Below are 11917 nucleotides of genomic sequence, written 5' to 3'. Positions count from 1 at the left end.
CCATTATAAAGAGAGAGAGCAAGTATAGCTAATTTGTGTTGGTGCGTCTGTTTATATGTGTTGAGTATGTATGCAAGTCAGCCTGTACAAAACATTGGTTATTTATCCAGTATTGCACAATAAAGCATCAAATGTACCTAGTGAAATAGTTGTAATCGCTTCTCCTTTATTCTGATATATTTATCTTCTCTCTCTGCTGATTGCGGGAACAACAGCACCACACTGGTCTGGCGACCTCGCACTTGCCAAAGGAAATTACTTGGTGCCTTTATAGTATTCATTACACTTTCTTTTCTAAAATCTTTCTCTTCCTCTGAGGGTTTGATGGTTTTCGCAGTTTTTGGTGCAACTTGGACTTGCCATATTTCCTGCAATCCTCAAAACAAGTTAAATTGTTCTCACTGAAAGTCGTGAATCAATAGTCTGGAGAGGGTAACTGAGGTCGGGACACGGTCATAAGCTTGGCATCTGGACCGGATGCTAAATTTGGTATTTCTTTTCCCACTGTTAACTAATCGGAGATTGTATTTCAGACCAATAGATGTATTTTGCAGTCATTTTATACTATACAAAAAGTGTTTCATAGTGAATCCCTTTTTTGGCTTTACACTATGCTAGAACAAAGTCGGTGATGGTCAATCTCCATAATTCAAAAGTCGAAGTAATGGGAAGTAAAGTACCTTAAAAAAAAAATATATATATATATATTTCATCATAAAAATCTCTAAATCTTAGGGTGGCTGGGTGGCGCAGCGGACATTGCGCTCGTCACCAACGCAAGAGACCGAGTTCGACTCCGGCTGTCGGCGTTGCCTCCGGCTTGCATGCACCTCATCCCCCGGTTCTGAAGTTCCACTCTGAAGCCACTAGATGGAAGTATGACCCTTCTGTCATAGTTGACTGACTGTTTGGAGGACTGTCTGACTGCTCACAGAGGAGGCTTTGACAATGTGTTGACAATGCTGCAGTCCATGACATCCTTTTCATTTTAAATACAAAATAATATCCTTGGATGCTAAATTACTTCAGTGCATACAGGTTATCTCCAGGAACCAGCTGTGAGGTAGGACACTGATGAACAGCTTTGCCTTTCAGAAATCTTGACCCATATGCAGTATACCACCAACTATTTGTATATCTTATATATAGTCAACCATAATAATGCCTGATAATTACAGGTGCCTGTAGAGACAAACACCAGGACGGGGCTTCATACAACTCCACTGTACTAAAACTCCATGTTGATGGAACTGAGATCATCCTAGTGTGAAGAGGCATTGAAAAAAGCAGCCCGGGTGGGATATATCTTTTTCACAGCAGCCATTTTGATGTGTCATAGGTGAAATTAATAACTAGACAGCAGGTATATCCCCAAAACAGCCCAAATCCTCTTGACCTCCATGCCCGTAATCTGGTCAAACATTGGCCAACCAACTGTCTTTATACAACATTGAAATGTGATCACTAGATGCCATGCCACACGTGTGATTTAGCAAGAATCATGTGAACAGCCTACGAGGGGCGAAATATGTTTTGTGGTGAATGTAAATGGTGGTCATATAGTTTGTCCTACAATGCTAGGATATCTCAAAGTAACAACACATCAAATATCACGATTTGGAGGAGTAGTTAACATTTTTGTGAGAATAGCACCACCATGAGGCTAAATGACTCCAAACATCAAGTGCCTCTTTGCTATTAGAGAAACATTTGAATTGGTGTAAAATCCAATATGGCGCACTTCATCTTTATTGCAAACTAGTTGTCCATGAGGAGATGCACCTGTGGTTGTATTTCTCATGACAGTATGACCAACCAATCAGGAGATACGCTTGTTTGAAAACTGAACATTTGATCTGATGAGGAAAGGTCACAGGGTCACCAAAATCAATATGGTTCTTCCTCTACTGGGTGTGAATGTTCACAGCAGATTTGAAAAAGTTCTTTTTAGGTACGTGCCCGGAAGAACCCTTAGGGCTCGCGTCCACCTGCCTCATATTTATGACCGCACGCGTCTTTTTTCAATGTATCCCAATGGGGAGAGAGCGTATGCGGCCGCATGCGCCGCCTATAGTAAGTGCGCTGCAGTCGGCTTCTTTTTTCAGCTTTTTTGTGCGGCCGAAAGTTGAAACTTTCTTAACTTTTCAGAGCGATGCGCTGAGCTCATTTTCAGACAACCAATCACAGCCATTCATATCTACCACTCTGTTTGTAACCTGCCTGCCTGCCTGCCTGCCTGTCTTGGCTGTCTCCCACAGTAGACGGGCCATTGAGATTCGCGACAAAACACAAATACACTAATAATAATAACTACACGAATACACTACTAAAAAGCTAATAAAAAGCAAAGGGCGAACTGTGGTGTCAGGCAATAACTATATATATAATTCATATACAATAAAGTTATTAAAATATGCTATAATATGTGAAAAACCGCGGCATGAAAAACCGATAAAAGGATGGCTGTAGATTTCTTTCTGTCATCTACAAGATGCGCTTCATGCCAGCGCTGCCGGCGCACTATCAGTGTTTTTTTGAGCCAGGTGGACGCGGGCCCTTAGGTCCCAGCCTTTGGAGCAGCCTGCTGGAGGATCTACTACGGGTTTCTGAATCTGTGGACATGTTTTAAAGAAATCTGAAGAGACACCTTTTTAGCATTGCTTTTACCTAGGGTTTCTTTGCATTGCTTCTTTATATTTTTATTATTATTATTTGTATTAGTTTGTTTCTTGCCTTTCTTTTTAATTATTTTAATTATTTTCTTTGAAGCACACTGAGTTGCACTTACTCTATGAAATGTGCTATACAAATAAAGTTTGATTGATTAAAGCTATTGGAGTCATGGACACAAAATGATCCGCCACGCCACACTTTTGCAGGGATAAAACTGGGATAACTTGTACTTATAACTTAGTACTGTGCATAATTTCTCAGTTTACCCTGCTATGACACATCAAAATGGCCGCTATGACAAAGGTCTATTGAACACAAGATTCGTCCCGCCAATGCCTTGGGAACGAGGAAGAAGACGGAGAGACTTGGCGGACGCAGGTAGACCATGGCATGTAGCCTAATCCTGTCCTACACAGAGAAAGGACAGTGGTCGATACAGAACATTCTAGTGACGCATGCATGCTCACTATGGCTACTGGCCCCTCGAATAACCAATTAGTACACCAATAGTGAGTAGACCAATTGACCTGAGCCCTCATTTATTAACACTTCTTAGAAAGTGTTCTATTTTCATACGTAAGCACAGAATTTAGAATGTGTGCACGCACAGAAATATTGGGATTTACACCGGTCCTACGCTCCTCCGTGTTGATAAATACCTCTTTGTTCTACCGTCAATGCTTGTGCATGATTATCCATATATGGTCATGAAACACCCCCCATGGGATGTGAAATAATGGACTGACCCTAGCGGAACTCTGAGAAACTTCACGGGAGATTGTTCACTGAGGCGCTGTCGAACCAAGAAGACAACCGGTGTTATGGGATAAATAAAAGGCTGACTTGTACACGTGATGTCAGATATCAACGGCTCCGCTCCCTAAGACCATTGCTGCAATTCTGCCTGGACAGCTCAAAATACTAATAAAGACCGTTCGTTGACCACTGTTTGGCGTTGGTGGTGTGTCATTATAACCGTGCTGTAATATGAATGCCTTTATTAGTTGTATTCGATTGGCTATAATATGATTTTTAGAGGCATCTATTTTGTTGTCGGTATTAGCCTAATACCGACAACAAAATAGATGCCTCTAAAAATCATATACTATTAGGTAGCCTATATGAATTACATATAATAGCAGCCATAGCCTACATTATGCAACAGTAACTTGCGCATATATAATAGCACAATGCAGAGTAAACTAACTTGATCATTAATCTAGCTGTTGTATCTTTACGCTTATGAAAACATTAAATAATATGTTTTCATTGCATTAATAGCCTATATTCTCAAATGGCATTTAATGGCTATCCGACTCCTCCTCGCTATCCCCGCGGACGGACCATTGTATACCTTATATCATATTCCTATTCATATTCATATCATAGTTTATACTCTATCAGCATACCAGCATGTAATACGTTCTGAGTGTGTATCTACCTCAACTCCTTATTATTTTGCGCATAGATTGCAGAAATACGGGAACGTTTTGATTTATATTAAAAGGCTTTGACATTGTAAAACAATATACGTGGAATTCTGTAAGCATAATACAAGTCATATCACCCACACGATATATGCTCTGTGTCCAGAGCATGTATGCTTTTCATTCATTTAAGACACATTATTGCAAGGGTTTTGTAATACACATACACCCTCTGTTCTCATTGCAATGCGTTTTTTATTCTTTCTTATACAGTAGGAAGGGGGAAGAACACTATATCGTGGGTGTTCATATGACTTGTATTCTGCTTACAGCTTCGAAATTCCACTTGTTTCGTTTAACGTAAAGCCTTTTAAATATAATCAAAACGTTCCCGTGTTTCTGCGGTCTGTGCGCAAAATAATAACGAGTTGAGCTACGTGGAGCGCAGTCAGTCAGTACACCCCGTATATTCCGATAACGCTATATAAACCATGCTGCATTCATTCGGAGATAAAGACCTATTATTCCAAATGCTATTTATAGGGTTTTGACCATAATTACACTACTGTTGCTATTTTACAATGAACTATAATGAATTACGGTTCATACAGAACATGCCAGTGTTGAAACTAATGCACAGAAGCTTATTTCCTTGTTGTAATAATATATTCTACCAACGGGCGAATATATTGCACAAAGTCAAGCACAAGTTCAAATTGATAAGTCCCACACTTTGCTTAGAAATGATCATACGCAGGGGTTACGCACATATCTATGCGTACGCCATGTTGATAAATGAGGGCCCTGATCTGAAACCCGGCCTTCTTTTCTTGATCGCACATCGGACAGTTGTGATTGGAGGATCAAAAAAAGAGGGTGGGGTTTGAGATAGTACATTTATTGTTAGGATTATAGAATTTTTCTTTCTCTTGATAGCGGAATGGAAACGCTAAAAATCAAAGGAATAATTCAAAATGTATTGAAAGTAAAATAAATAACACATTACATAAAACAGTTTTCTTATCAGTCTTGGACTATGCTGATATAATTTATCGACATTCTGCGGCCTCAACCCTAAAATCCCTGGACTCTCACTCTGCCCTCAGATTCATCACTAATGATACACTGTAGATACGACACTCATCACTGTGTCCTTTATGAGAAGGTTGGTTGGTCCTCTCTGACGGAGAGGAGCAACAAACACTGGTATTTGTTAATTTTAAGGCCCTTATTGGTAAGCTACCTCCTTATACTACATCATTATTGGAATGGCATTTTGGAACCTATGGAACCCATTCTAGTGACTGGCTGGTCCTTAACACTTTGGGTGCCGTTCACGTAGATCTACGTTTCTGTGGCCCGACGGTTGAGTGCCGGAATCGTAGATCGACGTTTTTCTCACGGTATTTATTTTATTCGCTATTGCCATTCATAATTCAGCAGGGCACCTTGTGCATGCTGTTCTGAGTGTGTCTGAGATTGCAGACGGTCAATACCGCCGCCTACCGCCTTGTGGCAGCTACTGCACTCCATTAGAAACGATGTGGTTTGTTATCTGGGCCGAGCTGAGTCGTGCAGGCGGGGTTTAAATACTCCAGCGAGCCAAGCGGTCACCATCATACATCTACGAGGCTGCCCCCTTGTTCATATGCAATGCCGAATAACGTGGCACGGACTCCCATGCCCAGAACATCAAATGGCCGTCAGATAATTGGATACTTTTTTTTGCATTACATCAGAGACAAGGTAAGAACACTAATCTTGCGTTGATCTGATATTTCTTTCTCCCGCGATCGAAGCTATCTGTGTGGAATGTGTTGTGCTTTTCTATTTGAACGACCACATCAAACAAGAGGTGGACGCGGGCAAATACTGCGGCATGGTCATGCTGGACCTACAAAAGGCCTTCGACACTGTCAATCACACCATTCTGATTGACAAGCTAAAAGCAATTGGTTTTGATAGTCTATCAGTGAACTGGATACAATCCTACCTGGAGGGGAGAGAACAGATGGTGGAGGTAAACGGTACCCTATCCCACCCCCTCCCAGTGAGCTGTGGTGTTCCACAAGGAAGCATACTAGGACCGCTACTGTTCCTAATTTATGCAAATGACATGTCGTCAGCTTGCAACTGCAACTTGTTCCTGTTCGCGGACGACTCAGCCCTGCTGGTCTCTGACAAGAACAAGTTACAGGTTGAAAAAACCCTCAGCTCGGAACTAGGCAACATCTGCATATGGCTCACCGATAACAAACTATCATTACACATGGGCAAAACATTCTCTTCGGTTCAAATAACAAACTCAGCAAGACCGACGGCTTCTCAGTTACAGTGGGTGACAATATTGTCACAAGGAAAGATGAAATTACCTACCTGGGTTCCATCCTAGAGGCTAATCTTTCCTGTGACAAAATGGCATCCAATGTCGGCGGTCAGGTGGCGTAGCGGAGATTGCGTTCGTCACCAACCCCGGAGACGCTGGATCGAATCCAGCTCACAGCTCCGGGGTTGTCACCAGCTTGGCTGGCCGTTCACACTAATACAATTGGCAGTATTAGAGGGTGGGAGAAGCTGGCGGGGTGGGTCCGGGTCGTTGTAAACAGCGACTCCTACAGTTCGGTCGGGGCGCCTGCTAAGCGCGGATAGGATCTAAGTGGGATAGTGTGATCCTTCCACACGCTACGCCCTCTCAGTGAGAGTCCACGCTGCCAGGTGAAAAGAAGCGGTTGATTGGCTAGACGTGTGTCGGAGGAAGCACGTGATAGCCTCCACTCTCCCAGACCGACTGTGGGGGGTAAGTGCGCAGCGACCAGGAAGGGGATTGGGAATTGGCATAACGACTAACATTGGGATGGGAGAAAATCGGAGGAAAAAGGAGGGGGGAAAAGATAAATAAAAAAAATAAATAAAAAATGGCATCCAATGTAATAAAAAAAAGTCAACCAACGAACTCGATTCTTGTGCCGGATCTCCTCTCTGGTAAACAAGAATACCCTGAAGACTCTGGCAGGAGCACTCATTCAAGGGTACTACGACTATGCTTGCACCTCATGCTACCAAAGCACCTCAAAGGCACTAAAAACCAAATTACAAACATCTCAAAACAAACTCCTAGAACCCACCTCACCCCTGCCCACTTTGACAACCTAGGATGGCTTAGAGTAGATGACAGAGTACAGCAACTTGCAATGGGCCTGGTCTACAAGATACACTACACGACCAAGGTACCCATGTACATGTCAAAATACTTCCCAAAGGTCAGTGAATACCACGATCACAACACCAGAGGGAGCTCCACAAATCATGTTAAACCCAGATTCGGCTCAAACAAAGGACTAAACACGTTTCGCAATTATGCCACATCAATGTGGAACGCCCTACCCAAAGCTGTAAAGGAATGTGAATCACTACCCACTTTCAAAAGCACTTTCAAAGAACACCTACGGGAGACTGCACTTCCCAGAAGGGGTGTGGCACCCAATGTGTTAAGGTCCCCCGAGTTTGTTCGGAACAGGGTAAATCAGCATTTGCATGGAATGAACTGTGTGGGGATTTTTGTTTTCGTTTTTGACGACTGCATACTTTCTTTACAAACCAAAATACTATACTTTATACTTATAGCATGCATAAGCCTGGTCTCTTTTGAAAGATAACATTCTGAAGTTACTGATACAATAAAGAAAGATAACTTTTAGTGTTAATGAAATAGAGTAACATAGGTCTGAACTTGAGATGTAGAAAAATGTGTTACTCACGTTTTTCTTTAGTAGTTGCAATATCCAAAAGTATATATCCCAAGAAATTGGTATGGCTGGTCCATATCCTGAAGTCTTATGTAGTACATGTCCAAATTTCATAAAAATCCATTCAGAAATGAGTGATTAGGAGCGATTTTGGTAAACTGTGTAGTGTTCCTGGTTTCCTTTTCCTCATAGACTTCAATTCATTCTGCGTATTTTCTCTTCCTGTTTTCGCTCGTGACTTTTCACCTAGATCCCTGATTCGTACATCCGGTAATCTGACTCTGCCGTGTACTTTGGTGCACGCCTCACATATCAGCATGTAACTCGATTTTTGTCGCCTGAAACGGCAATCGACAGGCAACAAATAGGGCTTTAATTCTATCTATATATTGTATTAAAAGAAATGCACACCCGAGCTGCTAGAGGTCAGCAAAGTTGCGGTGGGCAAATCGTCCTCAAGTGTTAAGAGTTTTTAAAGCTTGAGACTTTCCCCTCTGTTGCAGAGTTTAAAACGTTGTCAATCAGTTTGTACTTGTTTTAATTGATTTATTATCTTTACTTTTGCCTCGCCTTGTTGTCTTATTGTTATCATTTTATATGCTGTGTGATTTGATATGCCTTTTTTTTGTGCTTATTTCTGTATGTACACTCGACATGACTAAACGAGGGAAACCTCATTTGCCTTTTGAGTTTAAATAAAGGTTTGGAATTAAAAAAAATAAAACAGTTTTACAAACAAATACATTTATTTAAAAGTATTCTACTTTGAAGCTTTTCATTGTCATGGATACACAGTGTGTTACTACATCTGGCAGTTCACTATGTACTTCCTTGCTTATCAAACCAGCGACACAATGCATATCCATGACAACAAAAACATGCCAGCCCCATAAGACAGATAGCTTAAATGTGGCTACATCAAAATCAATGTATTAATTTGTACAACTGTTTAAACAAAATGTGATTATGATTATGACATGATTATTTGACTTAAATATAAATTAATTATGAATTATCTCTTTGATTTATAGTGTTTCCATTCCACTGCTGAATGAGTTATTAGTCATTAATGGAAGATTATAAGCACATCGCTAATATTCACAAATACGCGATGTTTGTTTTACTTTTTCCCCCTCCTTTTTCCCCCGATTTTCTCCCATCCCAATGTTAGTCGTTATGCCAATTCCCAATCCCCTTCCTGGTCGCTGCGCACTTACCCCCCACAGTTGGTCTGGGAGAGTGGAGGCTATCACGTGCTTCCTCCGACACACGTCTAGCCAATCAACCGCTTCTTTTCACCTGGCAGCGCGGATTCTCACTGAGAGGGCGTAGCGTGTGGAAGGATCATACTATCCCACCTAGATCCTATCCGCGCTTAGCAGGCGCCCCGACCGAACTGTAGGAATCGCTGTTTACAACGACCCGGACCCACCCCGCCAGCTTCTCCCACCCTCTAATACTGCCAATTGTATTAGTGTGAACGGCCAGCCAAGCTGGTGACAACCCCGGAGCTGTGAGCTGGATTCGAACAGGCGAATCCTAGCGTCTCCGGGGTTGGTGACGAACGCAATCTCCGCTACGCCACCTGACCGCCCCTTAAACAATAGGTTTTTAACTTTATTTTTTAGCGTTTATCGCTTTTCTGGTCAAGCATGACCGACAGAAACAGGTTGAAATGGGATGTAGAGCAGGGGAAGACATTCTGAGAAATGACGGCGGGTCCGGGAATCGAACTCGTGTCCCCCAGATCCGTGACGAGCACGGTTTTCCCCGACGCAGAAATAGCGGCGAGATATGCGGTGAGCTACGGGAGCTCCCTAAACAATAGGTTTTAATAGGTCTCTCTGCATGACTGCATTAATCAATAATGTGGGAAACACAATTTGACAGATTTGGTGAATAAATCTAAATCCCATGACTATTATACTAAGAATCTTTCTCGAAGACAACCCTAATCTTCACCATAAACGGAAGCTATTTGACACTTAAAATGACGATTGTCATCAGCCTTCATTGACAATTGAAGAGACAGATATTGAAAGTTGAGCTGACAGTCAAGGAGGAAAAAATAAAACCGTTTTACAAACAAATACATTTATTTAGAAGAAGAATGTCGCTGCTTTCTGTAGTCGCCGTCCCCACTGCAAAATTACTGTATTACCCTGTATTATACTGTCATATACTTTTACTATCATGTGTAGACTATTCTGTTTTGTGTTTTCAGTTTTTGTGTTTTCATGTGATGTATTGTATATTGTATACATGCACTTTTATTATGTTCTTGTGTGATGTATCGCACATGTTATTGCTGTTATCTTGACCAGGTCTCCCTTGCAGTACAGTACAGTAGGTAGGGGTTCAATGTCTGGAGTACAGTAGGTAGGGGTTCTGTGCCTTGCTCAAACACACTTCAACAGGGATTCATATTCATATTCACATGTACTTTATTGTTCACAATTTACATAAAATGGAAATTTGTCTTTGGAACTAGCATATGAGAGAACCCACGCACACCCTGCACAACAATACACAGTAATTACACATTGAGTTACAGAATGAAATATTAAAGTGACTAAGTAACAAATGGCAGTAATTCTTCCACTGGCATATAAAGCCGCCCTATTCTATGACTATCATTCTAAGAATCTTTCTCGAAGACAACCCTAGTCATCACCATAACAGAAGCTCTTTGACGCTTAAAATGACGATTGTCATCAGCCTTCATTGACAATTGAAGAGACATATATTGAAAGTTGAGCTGATAGTCAAGGAGGTATCATGGTGAGTATAAATGTTTTTTTTTTGGTCAACTCCTTGTCTGTCTGTCACATTCTAGATAAACTGCTGCTAATCCGTATTATGCTAATGAGGGTTTAAGTACAGTGTAATTGGAAATAGTTTATTTGCATATCTCTCTGAGTAACTCAGGCGTATATGCATATTTCACCTGAGAGGGAAGATAACATGGTCAGCCATTTGAGGCACCCCTGGTGTAGGTAGAGGTTTAGGGGACTTTCACACTAGCCCTGGAGTAGGTAGGGATTCAGTGTCTGGAGTACAGTAGGTAGGGGTTCAGTGTCTGGAGTACAGTAGGTAGGGGTTCAGTGTCTGGAGTACAGTAGGTAGGGGTTCAGTGTCTGGAGTACAGTAGGTAGGGGTTCAGTGTCTGGAGTACAGTAGGTAGGGGTTCAGTGTCTGGAGTACAGTAGGTAGGGGTTCAGTGTCTGGAGTACAGTAGGTAGGGGTTCAGTGTCTGGAATACTGTATGTAGGGGTTCAGTCATTCTATATGTATTCGATTAATATAGAATGGATAATGGTACTTTATAACCACCAGGCCAACCTACCACTAGTCATTTGTATATTATATATTTTTTAATGTTTACAGTACCTAATTATGTAGCAAAACATTTGTATTTATTATGTCAGACTTTGTCAGTCGTCCATCCATTCCTACTCTAAAATGAAGGAAATGATAAGTCAGCTTCAAAATAGTGGAAGCTTTCAAATGTAAACAAACTCATATGACCAGTGGGACAGTCTGATATGGGAGATTAACATTGGCAATTGATGCTTGCAGTTAACACATTGACCGCCAGCAGCAGGGGGCGCTGATCCCCCTTCATCGCCAGGTCTTTATTCAATGGATATAGTTTTAGACTGCGACATTTGCGAGTGCTTAAAATATATCTTATATTATATCTATGGGTCTAATAACGCAGTCAGTGAGTTGCTTCCAGTCAACATGCCCGAAACAGATTGTTTTTTCATTTGTACATTTCCATTTTATACCGTTTTGAATAGAGTATGGTTTGGGTGCTTTTGAGTAATTCCAGGAAAAAGACGAGAAAAAGACATTTTACTGTAATCCAGTCATCACGTTGTAATTTTTCGGCTGATTATCTAATCATACACGTACACACAGATAGCTGTAATCGCGGTAGAAATAAATATCAGATCAACGATCAAATTTATATATAGTGTTCTTACCTTGTATCTGATGTAATGCAAAAGAAACCCGGTTCTAAACGGGAACCGGTACTAAATTAGAAAGAACCGGAGTATTGATAAG

This window comes from Notolepis coatsorum (assembly GCF_963971535.1).
Source record: "Notolepis coatsorum genome assembly, contig: SCAFFOLD_212, whole genome shotgun sequence".
Taxonomy (NCBI): domain Eukaryota; kingdom Metazoa; phylum Chordata; class Actinopteri; order Aulopiformes; family Paralepididae; genus Notolepis; species Notolepis coatsorum.
Note: the sequence above shows the minus strand (reverse complement) of the source record.